General features: G+C 35.4%; 1 protein-coding gene across 1 annotated transcript in view; it reads right to left on the bottom strand.

Moving 5' to 3' along the window:
* Positions 1-16,951, bottom strand: part of LAMA2 (laminin subunit alpha 2) — a gene marked incomplete at its 5' end in the record, with an annotated part of 387,284 nt that overhangs the window by 355,730 nt on the left and 14,603 nt on the right. The gene's annotated exons all lie outside the window — the stretch shown is intronic.

The following is a 16,951-nucleotide window of genomic DNA, read 5'->3' on the forward strand; positions in this document are numbered from 1 at the left end:
GACTGGAGCACCTCCCGTACGGAGACAGGCTGAGAAAGTTGGGGCTGTTCAGCCTGGAGAAGAGAAGGCTGCGTGGAGACCTCATAGCAGCCTTCCAGTATCTGAAGGGGGCCTACAAGGGTGCTGGGGATGGACTATTCATCAGGGACTGTAGTGACAGGACAAGGGGTAACGTGTTCAAACTTAAACAGGGGAAGTTTAAATTGGATATAAGGAAGAAATTCTTTACTGAGAGAGTGGTGAGGCACAGGAATGGGTTGCCCAGGGAGGCTGTGAATGCTCCATCCTTGGCGGTGTTCAAGGCCAGGTTGGATGAGGCCTTGGGTGACATGGTTTAGTGTGGGGTGTCCCTGCCCATGGCAGGGGGGTTGGAACTAGATGATCTTAAGGTCCTTTCCAACCCTAACTATTCTATGTTTCTATGTTTCTACCCTAAAACTGAACTCTGTAAAAAAAAAAAAGTTGAGTATCTTAAAATGCTGCCCTCTTACTTATCATTTGTTTCCTGTGTGAGGCTTCTGTAGCCAATGAAAAACATTTGCGAATTGCAGCTAGAGAAGCAATGATCTGCCCATATTTAGATTATATATTCTAGACAGCTCCAAAATTACAAGTCATAATCCATCAAGTAAAATCGTCTGGAAGAGACTGCATCTTCCCATCTGAAAGGCGAGTGTGGTCTTACTCAGTTGAACAAACTCAATCAATACTTTGAACTTCACTGTATTTCAGAAGACTTCCTATCAGCTCTCTGAACCCAACAGAGCAGTACCTGCCTGAACAGAACCTAAAGTTCTGTGCATTCCCTCCAAATTCCATCAGAGCAAGGGAAAACTTTTTTAACTGTTTGGGCATAATATGATCAAAAACATGTAAGTTGAATAAGGAAAAAAAATGTTATGTTTGTTGGTTTGGCTGTTTGGTTTTTTTTTAATACAGCAGTATCTGGCATAAGAGTTTCTGTTAAGGATGAAGTCAAGAGAATTTTCCTTAAAAAGTACTGGAAAGTGAAAATTATTATACATACATTGTTAAGCATACATAGTAACAATATCAAAATATTTGAATGTAAGGAGAGAACTCACATTCCCTTTAACTCTTTAGAATTCCAGATTTCTGCAGTAAAAACTATCTCATTTTTAACAAACTACTGCTCAGCCCTAATATTAAGCACACTATCAATTGATCTTCTGTAATTTAAAATACATTTTTCTTTGCATCTTTTTCTCATGGCTTCATTGAATCCACCAATTAAAACCTGTTTTCCTTCTGGAACCCTGATGATGCAATGCTCTTTTGCTTTCTTGTTGAACTGGATTGAGCAAAACACATTCCCAGCAAGTTCAGTCCTGCTGACTCCTGCTAGATTTACAGAGAAGCATTATGTTTCCATAAAGCCCCAAAGTTGCTTTTTTGTGCTGGATAGAAAGAATTTGCACATCATTTACAATTGTTTCCCAAGATATGCAATATACAAGAACCCTAAAGTGTAATCTGAGTATGCACAAACTAATTTTCATGTCTTCTCATCATTTAGCTGTATATTACATTAAGTACTGATATTATTTTAGTGCTCATCAATGCCTTTATTTTCTAACAGCGAAAATGACAGCCATTCTTCACAGTGACAATTAGGAAAAACTGTCACTCCAAAGCACAGGTTTTCTTTCCAAATTAAGCCTTTGATATCTTTTATGCTTATTATTGTCAGTATGCCTTTGCTTCAAATACACTTCTTTAACACAGTTTCTGTATTCTCAAATAATTAGAATACATTACTATACTGGCCAGTGGGACGAGTTTTAAACTCAGATGGAGTGGTAACAACAATGTTTTGTACATAAATTATCCCTACAAATAAGCCAATGCAATATAAAATCAGGCAGTAAGCCTGAAGGAGCACCACAATTTAACATAACAGCCCACTCAAAGTAATCTTGCAAACATACTGATGTGAAAAAAAAAAAAAAAAAAAAAAGGTGAAAACATAAGGAAAATTTGCGTGAATAAGAAATCTCTTAAACTTTTGAGTTACTGAAGTTTTAAGAGACTGCCGTTACTTTCATAGAGCTTCTGCACTTCAGCTCAGCTGTAAGTGAAGCAGTATGTGCAATATGAGTGTCCAATAAGATTTTAAAGGATAATAAATAAAGAAACTTTGCACTACAAAAGTGATTTTTTTAATGAGTTATGGGGCAAAATTCATTTTGTTTGATGGATATTCTGAACAGTGAGTACATTAAAACAGACATAATCAGAAATCTAGATGAATGTGTTTAACAGTGCTTTTAATAATTAAAACCATAACAAAATGCTAATGGTGTATGGTAATGGCACTTACAGTAGCAAATCTTTGGGAAGGGTGGGGGAAGGAAACGACATGTATATGAAAAACAGATCAAGCTACTAGCCCACAATTTAATGAAATAACAATAATGCAGGGAACTGAACTCCAAACCCCTACCATGTGAAATGTTCCATAAGTTCCAAACAACCCTTACCTCAACTTAGGCCCAACGACAGTCATCTTCATCAGCTTGATTTCCTACTTTTGATCAACAAAATTAGTCACCTAAACATTTGTCCCTCTTGCATTTCTGCCAGAAGCTCTTGCAAGCCAGAGGAAAGAATCACTGTATCTTTGTCTAAGGCCTTATGGCCCCTATATAAGCTTAGAAAACTAAAGCAACAGTGTCCATCAGGGCATATAAGATGACTAGAAGATGACAGCAGTACCTGGTCACGAAGGTACTTCCCATAGACAAAGAGGTTGCAGACTTTCTCTCCCCTATGAGCTTTCTTCTATCAAGAGCTATGAGGAATGGGATATCCCCCTTCCCACAGCCTTACACAGGCAAGAGACTAAAAAAGAGGAGGAACACATTGAACCTCGTCAGGATATGAGGGTCTTGGATCTCTTATTCCACACAAGGATTATAGGAGAAGCTGTCGTGGTATGTATAACGAAAGCATGAAGCAGATGTATCCAAAGGTATGTATTTGTCAATAGAAGATTCTGAAAAGGAGGTGACTGAAATCCTACATTGCTCCAACTTTCCCCTATACTAGCTCCTGTGCATCTCATCCTTTGACACAAAACGTATCCTTCAAGATTATTAGGCTACTTAGAGTTCTAATTAATCATATATGCTTTCACAGGATCCTGAAGGCACCTGTGAAACATTAGACACTGTAATTTACCAGTCTCACTTATCTCCATTTGAGGGCTTTAAAGCCTTAAGACCCACCTTTAGTAGCTAGGCCAAGCTTGAACAAGAGGCTTCCAATTTATAAACAATCTGATTTCATTAGCAACTGATGCTTGTGTGCTTTTTCAGGTTTGTATGTATATTTTCACTGCATTATTAGAGTAAGCAGAACTGGAACTTCAACTGGTAACTTGCAAGCAGCTGATTTGTTCAAGCTTAAAACTACAGATTTGTCTAGGCAAATGGGAATCGATTAAGAATAATATTAACATTGTACTTCAAGGTAATAACACCACAAGGAAAACTCTGCATCCATTTTATAAACAGGAAGAAATCCTTCCCTCCTTGGAATAAATGGACTAAATAGTACAACACATCCAATCTTTAGTACAACATTGCCTCAAATGATTGAGAAATGACTGCAAACATTTTTTTAGGATTTTGGACTCTCCTGTATGACTGAAAGTGCACAGTTCTTTATGTCTAAACAACAAGTGGGAAAGAACCCTAGAACTGTGAGTTAAGTTGCATGTGCATGCCAGTGTGTGTCTGTGTGCATGCACATTTATTTATATATACATTTATCCATTCTTCAGGAGTTATCCCATTGCTATCATCCTCATTGCAGCTATACAGGATCTCAGCCTCTACCCTGCCTCTCCAACATCAGTTGCCCCAACTTTACAACACCTCTCAGGCAGGAAAAGTTGTTTAAAACATACAGTGAAGCCATGCCACAGACACTCAAATATAATACATGATTATCCCCAAAAGGAAGTCTATCCTGGAGAAGATAAGAAGAGAGACAGGCAAACCTGGATACCCATATTAATTCAAGCTTTCTCACAAACAAATTGACCAGTGATCTAAAACTGGCAATTAATTTAAGATACCTTTTTAAAAGCTCCCACAAGATTAAAAAGAATGACATATTTGCAAAGTAATTCCTTTTTGGTGTTGTTTGTTGGCAGTGGTGACTCTGTATGTCTACATCTTCATGTGGAATAAAGACCTCAAGAGCTCAGTGCAACAATGATTCAAAGCAAGACCTAAAGAAAAATTATTACCTGAATTAAAAAAGGCAGCTTTCTTTACTCTGTCAAAACTAACAACACAGCTTTGAAACTTGACAGTGACATGCACTTATACTACACGAGACCCATTTCTACTGTAGTTGCCAGAGAAATGCAGTTCTGCTACAGATTATTACTGCATAATTCATGAGTCTAATTCACTGACCCCCCAGTCAGATGCAATTACAAGAAAGCTATCCGAAGGCAAAATGTATATGCCATGTACAGTTTCTCTGCAATAAAAGAGAATTCAAATACTGATACATGGCTCTGCACTGTATCTGGACTCATTTCTCAGTTATGATATCTCTTTTTATTTTTCTTTTAAAGTACTTTTCATCTGCATGAAGCACACAATTGTAATAAAAAATAACATCCAGTTTAAGAATACAATGTGAACCCAGGAAAAAGCTCACCTGAGGTCAAACACAAAAGAAATAAAAACTTCCTTGATAACACTGCCCCACCGACTGTCACGTGGCTTCCTTTCTCTGCCTTCCAGTTCCAAGTTACAAACGAGGTTCCAACTCCCTTTTCCGCTAAAAGACCTGTCAAAGACCTTCCTGAAACCCTTTTTTTGTTTGTTTTGTTTTGTATTTCTGCTGTGGAACAGTCAGAATGCTGCAATTTTTCTTTATTAAAAGAGTCTTCTTGAGCCCAATGCATGACAGTCTTCTAATACAGACTTATCATTTCCCACTAACAGGGCAGTGCCACCATAAGGTGGTGAGCCAGTTAAATAAAATTATGTTAACATAGTGCAGCCCACGACTCCACACTGCATCTTTTATCTACAAATTCAAATTCTGCTTTTTTTCATGGGTTACACTTACAGAAATTCAATTACATTACATTTCCTGAACTTTAGGTAAACTGTTGGATAGATGGGGAAATCAGATGACAAAAGTTTAGATTATAGATTATTTTTAAAAGCAGGTGTAAAGGCTCTTCCAAGTACACGCTGTTGAACTGCTGAGTATCAGATGCTTCACTTACATTTATCTGCTAAGTAGTTCTAAATCAGCTAAGTTTGGCTCAAATTCGTAATTTGAGAACAGGAAAAATACCCTAGGAGATGGGAAGGATTGGCAGTACAAAAAGTAACAACACTACAACCCCCCATCCCTTCTTGGTATAGGTCAGAACAACTGTGTAGAATGCGTAAACATACAACAATTCCTCTAACAAAAAAAAAAAAAAAAAAAAAAAAAAAAAGCAATGACTGCTATGAAAAATGACCAAAGTCTACAAGATTGGTTATAAAATTTATGAAGCTATTCAAAGAATTTGCAAAGTGATAGAATAGCTTGGGATCCCTTGGGACCTTTTCACACCAAGATTACAAGTTTTGTGAGAACGTAATTCTTTTTATGTTGGCCTATTTTTTCAAACTGATTATGAAAAATAGAAAATAAAAAACTGGTATGATATACTTATATTAAGACAAGTGAAAATCCTCTGTCTTGCCCTACTTCAAAAACATATTTTAATCCATTTGATGCCTAAGTAACTATACATTTATTGATTCTGAGGAACCATTAATTATTCAAAACTAAACATTCTTATTATTCAAAATTAAATTCAGTAAGATATGGCAGGTATCTTTCTTAAAGGTAGAACAGTTGACATTAGCTGCAAACTGGGTAGCCAACTTGCAATTGCAAGAAATCAATTTCTGTACCAGAGTACTGACTTCTAGTGTACTGCTCTACAGATCAGCTCTTTCTGGGGAAAGCATTTTGGTGCTTTGTCTGAATAGTACATCCATCCCTTATTTTTCTAGCTTTACAAAGTATTAATAAGACTTTAGGTATGTGATGTAGGTTTGCGTTACTAGAAAAAAAAAATATAGAATGTATATATTACATATAGAATTTATTACATTTTATTTAAATTAGCACCAATTCCTCCATTTGTCAGGTTTAATTAATTTTCTCCTTTTAGCCACCCCCTCCTTTCTTCCTACCTACCTTTCTTATGACATTTTTTCTGATAGCCAGTAACTACTTCAGATATTTTGTCTAGATTGCTCAACCAGTACTGCCCGCTTATCATGGTCTTCTTATGCTTGATACCCTCTCTTCATTTATAGCTCATCTAAAGGTAGTAATACCATTAAACTTTTAAAATGCAATTGTGATGTTTTAGATAAAGCCTAAGACATTCTTCTTCTCTATGACAAACCAGATGAGAATAGTATTGACTGAAGATCTTTATCATTTGACAGCTGGCCTGTGGAGCTGTGTAACAAAAAGGCAGTTTTGATGCTTCTGACATTGTGTAAGGCAAAGGATAGCCTAAGCTCCTTTAACATTCAGGAAGTCAAATACTGAAGGAAAACAAAAATTCGTATCTTGAGCCTATCAGTCAGATGATGATTAGGTCATGCTGACAGAAGAATGTAACAGAACATGTCCTTTGAACTTGTGTTCTTTAGATAACCAGAGACAATTTTGGTTTACAGCTCAGCAGATCAAAACATTTATAAGGGCTATTTTTAGATTTTTAAAAGAAGTAAAGTAACATCATAACAGAAATGGCGGAGGGGGTGGAAAGCAGCTTCTTTTTTTTTTTTTTTTACTAAACACCTAGCATTCATTTAGCATTCTAGGCATTTTAATAATTTTAGCACCCCAATAGGCATCAAATAAGCTCTTCTGTCTCCAAGGTTTACTGACAACAAACAGCACATAAATCACAGGAGCAAAGCCTTTTTAGAACAGACTGAATGCTGTTACATTTTATGTAAATTATATAATCAAGGCAAATTACAAGGGTGTGGATTTTCAGTCTTCCATCATGCCTCAAGCCTCTGAGGGCCTTTAGACTATTCTGCCGGAAGAAACATTATTTATAAAACGTGTATAAGAGGCAGAGCTTAGAAGCTATTTCAACAGTCTGCTGTAGCGGTTTTCTTCTGACTGCTACCTGATCTCATTTTAATGATATTAGGAATGCAGGAGTTGCTTCATTGCCTCAAATTCGTATTTCAAGTAATATAGGAGGTTTGGTATGGTGACTGCTATGTGTTCCAGAAAGACACAGAAAAACTCCATACCAAATCAATGAGGAATTCTCCCCTACTCCTAATTTAATATTAATGTTTAATAGTAGAAGAAGTTTTGAAATCCTTCAAATAGTAGAATGTCTTGAAATCCTTCAATATAAAGTTTCTGTCTCCTGTCGATACTCCTTTTATTAGTATTATAGCCCAGAATATTCTCAAGTCTCCAAATGCTTGCTCAGATTAGGGTTTGTTTGTTGGTTTGTTGTTTTTTTTCTTTTTTCCCCCCATGATTCTTTATCTTCTGGGAAAGTGTTCCATAGCCACCATTCATTTTCTATGTCTTCTTAACCTGCTTAGATTCTAAAACATGTATTATAGTCCTAACAATAGAACACCACAGTGTTTACCTAATTACCCTAAAACATTTCTGCTGCAGAAGATACCCAAGCAAAATTATTTGTCTAAGAACAGTGCAAAGTCAAAAACAAGACAAGTAAGAGAATCTTGTTTCCTACATGTCTATACCATGTATTAACCACTGTCCCACACGTAAGTGCATGGTTATAAGGTGTTTGGTGCCTCTTCTCCCAGTGTTGTCTTTTTTTTTATGTCTTTGACCTTCCTGAACTGCAACCAGGCAATGAGAAGTCTTCAGAAGAGTTTCAATCATGCTAATAATACACTTAGGATGAAGCAAGAATAAAAGTTAATCAAGCCACTGACACAGAGATAGATATTTGCACTCTACTCATTTTACCAGGAAAGAGTGTTGATACACTGGACAGACTGAATTAGGTTCAATCAACATTTGTATTACTTCTATCATATTCCAAAATTTAAGTTTGCATTAGCAATTAGTAGCCAAAACCATAGTAAGCTCAAAAAATACTCAGAATACATTTATTTCAGTACTTCAGTCTTGCTGCCAGCTCCGAACTTAAACATCACAGTTTATATTTTATCAAACATTTGAAGAAATTCTACCTTCATAGCTATATTGTTTGCTTGTTCATTCAGCCATAAATCAAAAATAAAAGCATGCAATTTATCTGATCATTCATCTCAGACCAGCCTATTTTGAAAAAGTTTTCCAAGTATCTAAAAAAAATTTCTTTCATTGTACCTTGTATCCACCATCTACCATTGTACCATTCCGAACTGTCAAGAAGATCGTCTGCATCTTCTTTACACCTTCTTATTAGCTAGTTGAAAGTAACAACTTTAGTGAAGCAAAAAAGGGTATTGTTATTTAGATATGAAAATCCTTAAAACAAAAAAAGTGTACTTTAAATATATTAAATGGGAGACAAAGATCATACGCACTTGCAAAGATCCAATGATAAAAAAGGAAAAATCTTTCGTAGGAACTATACACATCTTCATAGTAGGGTGATCAGGGTCTTTGAAAGGCACATTAGAACTCTTCATGTTTGCATTATTTTAGATCACACTAAACTGCATGAAAAAAATAGTATGTTAACAGAATTGGCAAGAAACACAAATTACAGTTAAATCTGGACAAATTTGAGACATTTTTTGTCAGCATAGTCTTCACCGATATACCTAATAGAATTTAACCGATATCGGTTCTACTTTGTGTCACCATTACGTTGTTTTTTAAATCTTTTTTTTTTCTCTCATCCAAATAACTGGGTAGAATTTGATAATAAGATTTCTTCATTTATGCATTTTCTACTGCTTAGAAATTGATTCCTCCTTTTCAGTAGCAGCCCAATGATATTGTAAATTATAATAATCTTTAATAAAGACTAAAAACCTATGTTAGTACACAAATCTTTCCAAACTACTTGCAGTACTTGAGCAACTAGCTTTATAGCCTTTATCAGCTTTGCCAACATTCTTGTAATTGCTACTACTCTTGATTTCTTTCACAGAAAGTAGTCATTTTATGATGTAAGATTTATTTTTCTTACTCTGTGTTTTGCAATACAATAAATACACACTTATAACTTATAACCTGATGTGTTATACTGAATACCTTGATGGTCTTTTCAGATTCACAAGAATGCATCCTTGAGACCAAATGAGTGCAAGTCAGTACCTATACGTGGGAAAGATAATGAATTTCAGCATTTGGCAGCACTGTGCCTTTCCTATTTATTCAGGATGCTCTCTTCTACCCTCACACTTTTCCTCCTGTATCCCTTCCTGTGCTGCAAAGAAGTCCATCTTCAAGTTAGTGATTAGTGAGAAAGATTATTTGGATTGTACCAGAGCATGGAGAATGTTCACCCTCCTTTATGTATCTCTAAAAGAAGTCAGTATCAGTCATTATGTTTTAAACTAATTTAAACCTAGAAAAGTCTTACTTTCGATAGTGTTAAAATGCTTATGGTACTTGGTGGATACTTAGTAGAAGTGTGTTCTAGCTATGTAAAGTTGGTGGGGTTCATAAAGATATTGAGCACAGTGTAAGCTAAAAGATTTAAATTATGTTTGCAAGCCAGCTTACTCAAGGCTACAACGTATGCAGCATTTCACCATGCTAGCATTATTTTGTTTTATACTCTTCTGCAATCTTCCGTTTCTTCCCTTAACTATTTCACCACCTATATAATAATTATTTTCTCTATATAACATTTCTAAATGGCAGCAGATCATTCAATAATTGCACAAAGCTAAATGATTAACTTTCAAGACACTTCAAAATAGATTACTCTTTCATGAGGCCACTGACTATGACATGCAAATGCTACACACACATTGTTTGAAATGTTTCCAATCAGTAAATTAAACGTTTTACTCAAGTGGCATTTGCCTGAGATGTGCATTTACAGGTATTAAAATATGATGGGATGCCTTCAACGTTTCGTTTGTGCCTTTAAGTTATGCTGGATAAGCAGAACCACAGTTCATAATGTTTCATCTGCAGTCCTACGGCACAATCCTACACATATATTTCATAATGCACAGCATCTTCTATAGGGTTGATGAACACAATGAAAAATAGGACTTAAAATCTCCCGTTTGTTAGTCTAGAATATTCTAATGCCACTATTATTTATTATACATTACCAGTAATTCTCTGACTACTTGGCACTAACAAAAATAGCTCAAGAAAAAATAATTAAGCTTCAATACATATTCTATTTTAATTTAGTTTATTTTTTATATATAAAACATCCCACTATTCTCTGAACAGAGTGCTTACTAGATAAATTATACTCAAGTAGTACAGACTATATATAAATACATAATTGTATAAATCTATATTTATGTATATACACATATACGTAAAAAATAATGTGTTTGCATAAAGCACTACAACTCTTAAGACAATATATTGGACACTGAATCCAGTGCCAAGAAGACTCCTTGTGTATGCATCATGTTACAAATTAACATGTCTAGTTTAAGCCAGAACTGCCATATATCATAACTACAGACTAGGTATTTTCTGTATAGGAATACCACTGCACTTACCTGCAGAGAAATACACTTTATCTGCACTTTCACAGCATGTGTGCACTTACCACCACTCAAATATGGGTGGGAAGGAAAGAGTTATCCATACTGTATTGACTTGTTGTCTTTGTCAAATGCACCTTTACTTCAGTGTAGTTCAGCTATAATGTTCAATACACTACTGACTGCAACTGCAGTCATTCTATGCTTCCAAAAAGGCAGTTCATGTAACATCACAAGTAGCAGAACATTCTTCCTGACAAAGTCTAGCCATTATAACCTAGATGACTATGTGAGTTTCAAAGCCTGAATATTTTTTACTTTATGAATACATATGTCTTTGCAGAGGCCACAAACAGTTACCTCGCTTTCTTAATCCCATAAGGAATAAGGAGTTGAGTGTCTTATATTTTAAAAAGAGCTTTTGAGGGTACCTTAGACACAAACAAAATACATGGAACAAACAGGATAGCACATACAGGAATAGCACCCAAAGGGAAAATAATTAGACATACTCGCTACTTAAATGCCTAGACAGATCTACAGCATGCACTAAAGGTAACTTCTGTCCATAAAAGACCTGGATCATAATTCACAAGCCTTTAAAGAAGATTTCTAAGTTCATGTTCCTGACATTTTTACTTCTCCCACAAACTACACCCATTCATCTCTTTAAAGATCTTGCCACCCCTACAAGCCTGCCTCCCCAACCTGCAAGTCATTTCTCATGTTTTCCTGAAGAGTTCTGTACCAAGCAAAGGTGGCTATTAGCAGATCACAAATATCACTTTGTAAGTATTTACTGAGCTTTCAAACAATTTATACTGTTACAAGCTTCAAAAATTTAAAACTTTTTTTTCCTGTGTCTTTTGATGAGATATAGATATTACTAAGATACATTATTTTAATATCTAAAGGAAGACCTGTGCACCCAAAAAGCTCTTCAATTTTTCCCTAAGTAAACTTGTTGGTCTAATTAATGATCTCATCCATTTCTATAGCGCTCATATTGCTCATCCATAAGTATGATACTGATGTACAACAGTATCAAAGACTTGGAGGAAACTGCTTTGGCTTTGAATATGGGGAACTTCCAAACTACAAAGGACATTCATTTAAATGGATATGGAATAATGAACTGAATCATAATTCAAGTTTCCAAAAGTTCCAGGATTGCTAATATAGATTTATCAAACTTCTCAATTACTTTTAGACCTAAAGCTGGAGACTCTTGATTTCTTAAGGCAAGATCTCTGTCTGATCTGCACAGGACCAATTATAGATTAATAATCTTGAGATGTTATAGTATATGATTAAGATTTCTGCTAGCTATATTTGTTTAGGTTGTATCTTCAATTAAGACTGAGCAATAAAATTTTACAACTCTATCAAGCTCTGACCAATCATTTTATTTGAACTGTTACATTAAACGATTCGTCCTTGCCTGACAAGCATCAATGCAAGACACAAGAAAGAAGAGGAAACCAATGACAAAGGGTGGGGGGAGGCAGTGACAGTGAGAGAAAGACAAAAAGAAGGCAAGAGAAGGTGAGAGAAGGGAGCTTTGTCCTTGTAAACAGGCATACAAACGCACCTGAAGTACATTTGAAATGCACTTGAAGTACAAGTATATGGTCAAATTTTGCCTTTGAGGGGCTTGGTAACATAGGTGACCAAAACTGTTCCTGCCAAGAGACCACATGATGTTCAAAAGTGCAAGTTTCATGGGAAAAAAAAAAAATCAAAACACACAACCAAAAAAAAAAAAAAAAAAAAAAAACCAAAACAAACAAACCACCATACAACTCACATTCAGAGCTGCACAACTTAACTTTTTTGTTCCTTATTGCTACTACCATTCAAAGAGGATCTTAAACTTGAACGACAGCATCTTGACAAAATGCTGTGGCCAATATCTGACAGAGTTCAGCAGAATAGAAAGCTTGAAATCAGACCCTTAGTTACAGTGATTTGCCTCGTACCATCAACTGGACAAATCTTCCTTAATTCACTACCTAAGCTGCAGGGAAGACACCATAACCTCCTAATTCCTTCTACAGTCTCGTTGTTTCACACTGTCTAGTTTTCTAGGAATGAAATATCTGTCCTAGTGAACTTTCTGGGCTTAAAGTAAATTTTAGGGTTGCTACCTCATTTTTGAACATATACTATAGGATTTATATACCAAATAATTTTCAAGTTAATTTCAGATAGTAGAAGAGGGGAGAAGAGCACCATTAAGAAAAAGAGAAAGAAAACTACAGCAATACAAAAAGATGCAAACAGCATTTGCTTTACATATTTTAGTATAAGAAAATAAGTTGCAAGAGCAAAATGCACATAGCCTTTAGGAAATTAAAACACAAGTCAAAGGATTTAAGGATAAAATCCTCTTGAGTTTGTGACTCCCAACACGAGCACAACACACAGACTGTCTTCGTGTGTTATCTTCTTCATGCCAAACAACAAAACACCATTAGTGGAGCAGTGCTTGAAGGACTCAAAAGACCATTACTGTTGCATCCAAGCTTCAACCTTTCTTCTCTGCAAAAGAAAACCATGCCTGCTTCAAAATCCTGAACCTAACTAAATCTATACATATGTTAAGGCTTGTCTCACTCAAGAAAAGAAACCACATCAGAAGGTCAGATCCAGAAACTCAGTTTGCCTCCAAATTCTTGAAGCAGCATCCAAACTCTTTGGAGTTCAATTATTAACAGAGTTGTCCTCAAATGCTCATTATGCCCACTAAAACCTAGATATAATTTTTTTTTAAAATAACCTTTACTGTGGGTCTTTCACCCAAATAATAATAATTTTTTTAAAATCTAATAAAAGACTTATTAAAAAAATTATTTGGAGTTCATCTAACCTCAATGACATTACTTAAAAATGTTCATAGAATCCTCTGCTCATCAGGTGACTTATGTTTCACATGGTGCAGCGATGTTAAGGAAAAGCTCCACAAACCCTGCCTCTCCCAGTTCATAAGTCGTTCTCAAATCTCTACATGCTGGAAATTTAAGCATATGGAAAACTCATTAAATTGTGCTAACCCACGGGCCACATGAACCAAAAAAACCCTCTGCAGCGGCCATGATCTCAACATTGACCTCTAGGTCACGCATCACTGCAATTCATGTACTCAAAAGGATAAGCAGACTTTCCAGTAACAGTTGTTTGCCATGTCTGATGCTATTGAGGCAAAGAATCTTCTGTTGGCTAGCTTTAGATAGAAAGAACAAGAATATCTCAAAGGAAAACAGCTACATTACATTTTGTCTATTGAAGTTCAATGACAAGATTGCCAAGTTCCTGTCAAATAAAACTACATAAATCTAGTGAGGTCATGAGCATGAACCACACCTATTCTGTGAAAGTAATGAAGATCACAGCTGCTCCATTCACAAGACTCAGGTTTTGTCATACTACACAAATGCAATCTATTTTTTTGCCTTTTTGAACACAACATTTCCGTTTTACACCACAAACATAGGTTTCCAAAAATTCTGATCATATTCTGTGTCCTTGGAGATTTGAGAAAATAACCGAATCCCTTCCCACTTCTCCTCAGAAAGTTTCATGACACATGGAGTAACCTACCCCTTGTTAAAAATCAGAGAGTCTTTACAAGGAGTCTATTAGATTTCAACAACCTTCCCTGACACACACCCCCCCCCAAAAAAAAAAACAAACAAACAAAATATTAAGAGAAGATTCACTGGGGGAGGAGGGGAAAAAACAAATATGGGAATAGCCATGAAAAGTTGTCTACTGGTGATGTGTTCTAGCAGAGTTGGCTGATGGTCCATTTCTTCCAAAGACGAACGCCTGAAGGCTGGTCTAACTAACAATAGAGAAAATCTCAATTCATTTTAAACAGCATTTCTTGGCATTTGGTACTAACTTTGCATAAATACAGAAGCCAAGTTCCATATATGATACTGATTTCTTGAGCTAATTTATTTTTCAGAAAGATAAAAATTAAAGTAGTTTGAAAAAAAAATTAATCTATAAACTTCTCACAGCAAAGTTTGAAAGCCTTCTCTTTCTGCCACCCTGACTTCTAGGAATGTGCACTCTATAGTGTATGGAGTATTTTGCAGACCTCAATTTCTTGATATGCACACAGAATTGTCTGCCTTATCTAAACCAGATGAAATTAAATCATTACAGGATGAAAACTATAATTTTGACACTGCTCCACTATGAGAAGAACAAGGGTTTCCTATTCTTGTCTCCCCTTGGGTTTACAAAAGTCACAATCACACTTGTTTCCTGAATTCAACCTGCATGCATTTCACAGTGAGAGCCAGAAATATGCTTCCCCTCCTTTCATAATAGCAATCTTTAACTAATATCACTGAACTGTAACTGCAAGTAGTATTTTACTGATGCCATTTCTTTACAGAAAAACAGAGCTATAAAGCAAATTAAAACCATGTCTCTATGACTCTCAGTGAATATAGCTGTGTAATCAAGTGGCTACAGAAGACATTGGTAGTTGGTTTCTATTAGCAGTGTTTTACACTGACAACTTTAGTTCTATCTTTTTCTATGCCATCTAGACTTACGTTTGCCTGCAGTACTTATAGCACAATATAGACAAAATATGGCCACCTTATAGCATTCAGAAATTACAGCACTAAAGAAAAAAAAAAGCAAAATTTGAGTTTTAAAAAGTAGTTCTCAGATTCTGGCTTGTTTTAGTTCTGGTTATTTCAGCTGCAGTCTTTTCAATACTGCAAGTATTGCTCACTATCTAAGACTTTAGTTACTGTCACCTTTACCAAGGGGTATATGATTTTTGAATTTTGTCATTCTTTCACATCTAATAAGGCTTCAGAAATATATTGCCAAAACAAACAGAAAAGCTTCAGTACAGAGAATTTACCCATATTTTCCCAAAAGGATTTAAATCCATGTTTCCTACCTCCTAGGACACTGGCTCAAATTCCAAACTAGCTGACAGAAGAGGGAGGGAGTAGGTATTTCTACTTTTCTTACTCAACGTGTTCTCCTGTGAATTGTTAGATATTACTTTGGTTCAGAGAACAAAACAATGCATGATTTTTCAGCCATGGAGACCAGCCTAGTCTAGTCTTTCAACATGAGAGGTATATTATAACTTCACCAACATTTTTTTCCCATTGGTATTCTTTCTTTGCCCTTGTATCTATACAGTATTGGTCTCAATTACTAACTACGTAATTATTACTCATTTGTATTAATTCTTTCCTCATGACCTGACTTTTTTTTTCCTAACAGTATCAGGGTACCAGACAAGAAAGTAAAGTGCCTAAATTGGGGGCAGACGATCTCTCTCTTTAGATAAGAGCAAGTCACCTTCAGAAGACAAATCAGAGCACCTCAGACTTGTACTCTGAAGTAATGTATGAAATAAAATAACCATATTAATGATTGATAGAATATCTCCCTAATCAAGCTACATGCCTAATGTTAACTGGTATCAATATTTCCCACAGCACTTTATGTCTCTGTGGCTTGAGTTTCTGTAGTAGCCTTCTTTTTTTGGTTATGCTTCTGAAATGTCTTATGGAGTTGTTAAAGAAATATAATGTTAAGACACTTCTTGCATAAAAGAGAGCAACATTCGTGTCAAAACTTTCTTGATTATTTACAAATATGAAAATCCTTAAGTGAAATGGGGGCTACTGTGTAATACTACGTATTTTAGAGCAGAAAGATACCAAAGCTTTCCCAACGTAATAATAAAATGTTGATTTTGGAATTCACATATGAACTTCAGACGGAAATCCGCACAGCCAGAAAAGAAGGAAGGAAAGGGACCAGATCTTGGTATTTTTAGTCACAAATTCTACTCAGCAATAAGAGACAACAAAATAATTGTATTTGTTCATATGTTTAATTCTACAGATGATGTAATGTATTGTACATAATTTCAAGTAAATGGGAAAAAAAGAAAAATTACTTTGATGAAGCCAAATCACAGCAATTTCATCATCACAGTGAAAAGTTTAAATGCCATTTAAGAAACATGAAAGCAGTTACCCTGAAGATGCTGCTTTGACTAAGAGTATTTTTACACTTAAATGTAGCATAAAATAATATTTAACTGCACTTGAACTAAACAGTCATGTAACCCGCAATTGTTTATCATTTGAAAATGAGTTTACACACAAAACTGAATACAATAATGATTTTCCTTTTGTGATACAGAACAGTTAATCATGGATTAAAGGACAAATAGGGAT

Source organism: Psittacula echo, assembly GCF_963264785.1.
Source record: "Psittacula echo genome assembly, chromosome: 4".
NCBI lineage: Eukaryota > Metazoa > Chordata > Aves > Psittaciformes > Psittacidae > Psittacula > Psittacula echo.